General features: G+C 34.5%; 1 pseudogene; it reads left to right on the forward strand.

Moving 5' to 3' along the window:
- Positions 1–594: 594 nt before the first annotated feature.
- On the forward strand, positions 595–2890 carry LOC113850453 (annotated as a pseudogene).
- The last annotated feature ends 290 nt before the right edge of the window (positions 2891–3180 follow it).

Consider the following 3180-nt stretch of genomic DNA (forward strand, 5'->3'; position numbering starts at 1 on the left):
CTCCCAATAAAGATGTATTGTGCTTCCAAGATACTAGTTTACGGGCATGGTAGTTAAAATCGGGATGTGAATCGTAAAATCGTAGGATTTTAAGATTTGTCCCAGCTAAACGATTCAAAGCGCAATAAAAATTAGAGCCAAGTGGAACCGTAATGAAATCACGATTTTAAACGTAAAATCAGTAAAATCCCAATTTGGATCTGATTTCATAAAAACATGGGTCAGATCTGGATTTCGGCCCAAATATGTAAAAAACCAAGCCCAATCCAACTTCTTAATTAGGCGCAAAGGAAGTCCTGTGCTCTTCTCTTTTTTGTTGAGCCCTAGACTTATTAAAAAAGATTTTGTGTCCACTGTTAGCAAAAGTAGTCCTGCGTTCTTCTCTTCTTCTTCGCAATTTCTCTGCCCAACCTACTCATTCGTGATTTCTCGACCAAACCAGACTAGACCAGGGGACAATTATTTTTCTTCTTCCTCTGTTTTTTTTTCCTCTTTCTCTGGTTTCTTCGTGGAACCCTAAACCTACCAGACCAAGCGACATTAACTTGTTAGTTTTTTTTTCTGCCTCTATTTTTTTTTTCATCTTGTTCGAGGATGGCTTCAAACATGGCTAATGATCCAAGTTCAGGGGGTGGCATTTCTGAGTCACTCCCAATTGCAACCGACAGCTCCATTGCTATGGGCTCTTCAAGCGTGCCTCAAAGGTTGGTTCCTCGAAATGCCCGTGGGAACAAGGGTGATGTGGGATGGAAGTATGGATCTTCAGTTCAAGGTACTGTGAAGGTTCAATGCAAATTCTTCCAAAAGGTATTAAATGGAGGGATTTATCGCCTAAAATACCACTTGGCTAAAACAAATCAAAATGTTGAAGCTTGCAAATCTGTTCCTGATGATGTGAATAAGGAAATGCTGGAGATTATTACTTCCTTGATGAAAAAATAACTAATAGAAATGGCTCTTTGGAAATTGGTGAAAAGAGAAAAGCCATTGAAAGTGCTGAAATTCAGAGTGTTGGGATCCAACAGTTTTGCAAGAAAAGGGGCACACAGGCCACAATAAACAGCATATTCAAGAAGGGTATAAGAGAGGATGCATGTCAAGCAATTGTAAGATTTTTCTACAACAATGCCATAACTTTCAATGTGGCAAGAAGTGAAGAATTTCCTACCATGTGTGAGTTAATTGCACATCACGGTCCAAGATTTAAGCCACCATCTTATCATAAGATTAGAGTGAAGTATTTGAAGCAAGAAATAAAGATGACAATGGAACTTATGGAAGAACATAAGACTGTTTGGAAGAGTGTTGGCTGCACAATAATGATAGATGGGTGGACTAATAAAAGAAGAAGAACCATTTTGAATTTCTTAGTAAACAGCCCAAATGGTAAAGTGTTTTTGAAGTCAATTGATGCTTCTCACATCACCAAAATAGTTGATAAAATATTTAAGATGCTTGATGAAGTTGTGGAAAAGGTTGGTGAGGAAAACATAATGCAAATTGTAACTGATAATGTAGCAAATTATAAAGCTACTGGAGAGATGTTGATAGAAAAAAGGAAGAATTTATACTGAACTCCTTATGCTGCACACTGCATTGATTTAATGCTTGAAGATTTTGAGAAAAAGAAAACCTCTCTATGAGGAAACAGTTCTAAAGGGCAGAAAAATCACAACTTATATTTATTCAATGACTTTTCTCATTTCATTATTACAATGCTTCACAAAAGGAAAAGATTTAGTGAAACTAGGTATCACTCGATTTGCCACTTCATATTTAACTTTGGGATGCCTTCATGAGAACAAAAGAGCTCTTTTAAGAATGTTCTCGTATGACGAATGGAAGTCCAATAAGTTTTCTAGAACAAGAGAGGAAAATTTGGTAGAGGAAGTTGTTTTGGACAATGGATTTTGGAATAATGTTCTAATCTGTTTAAAATGTGTATATCCTTTAATTAAAGTCCTTCATTTGGTTGATTCAGATGAGAAGCCAGCCATGGGCTTTGTTTATGAAGCAATGGACCAAGCTAAAGAGGCTGTCAATATAGCTTTCAATGGTGTCAAGAAGAGGTAATTGATTATATATCAAATTTAGTTAAAATTAAAATTTAGTAGTCTTTTACTAGTCTTTTATTCAATTTTAGAAAATTAACCTATTTTATTTATTTATTAGTTACATGTCTCTATAGAATATCATTGATAATAGATGGGACAAACAACTTCATAGGCCTTTATATGCTACTAGCTATTTTCTCAACCCTCAATTACATTATAGTCTTGGATTTAAAGTTGATCTTGAAGTTAAACGAGGATTGTATGATTGTATGGCAAGGATAGTGCCCGATATTGAAGAACAGGCCAAAATCAATGTTCAAATTAATGATTTCAAGAAACAACAAATGTTTTTTGGTAGTCCCTTAGCTAGAGCAACACTTCAGAAAAAATCCCAACTGATTGGTGGGAGTCATATGGAGATGAACATCCATAGCTTTAAAAGTTTGTCATTCATGTATTAAGTTTAACATGTAGTTCCTTTAGATGTGAACATAATTGGAGTGCATTTGAGATGGTAAGATTTTTAGTAAAGTAATTTTCAATTATCTACATTCTACAAGCCTACATATTGCTTATACATATTTTAATGTGTTTAGGTCCATACCAATAGGAGAAATCGTTTGAAGTAAAAGACAATGAATGATGTTGTCTTTGTCATGGCTAAGTCAAAATTAGTAAAAGAGAAGCAACTTAGGAGAGCTCATGAGTTAGACCTTGATAATGTTTCATCTGATGATGAGTGGATTACGGAAAATGATGTTGGAGATATTGAAGGGTTGGATTTAGATGCACACAATTTGGACTTGGATAGAGATGAGAACTTAGCCCAAAACTAAGATGGAAACAATGCTGTTGAGAATGGTGTTGATATGCTAAATTTGGATAATGAAGTTGATGGAGATGAAGATGAATATCATATGGTGGATCTTTATGATTTTAATGTGGCACAATTGTTAAATTAGACATCTTTGAATATTACTAGTTAGTTGTTCTTATTTAATTTTGGTGTTTGTGCTTTGTAATTTACTAAAAACATGGTGATTTGGATATTTTGGGTTGTTAACTTGTTACATTATGGATTATGCTTGATAATTTTCTTATGGAATATAGATTATTTGAGTACTTT

The sequence above is a fragment of the Abrus precatorius genome, unplaced genomic scaffold (genome assembly GCF_003935025.1).
Source record: "Abrus precatorius isolate BTA unplaced genomic scaffold, Abrus_2018 Scaffold10, whole genome shotgun sequence".
In the NCBI taxonomy this organism is placed as follows: Eukaryota; Viridiplantae; Streptophyta; class Magnoliopsida; order Fabales; family Fabaceae; genus Abrus; species Abrus precatorius.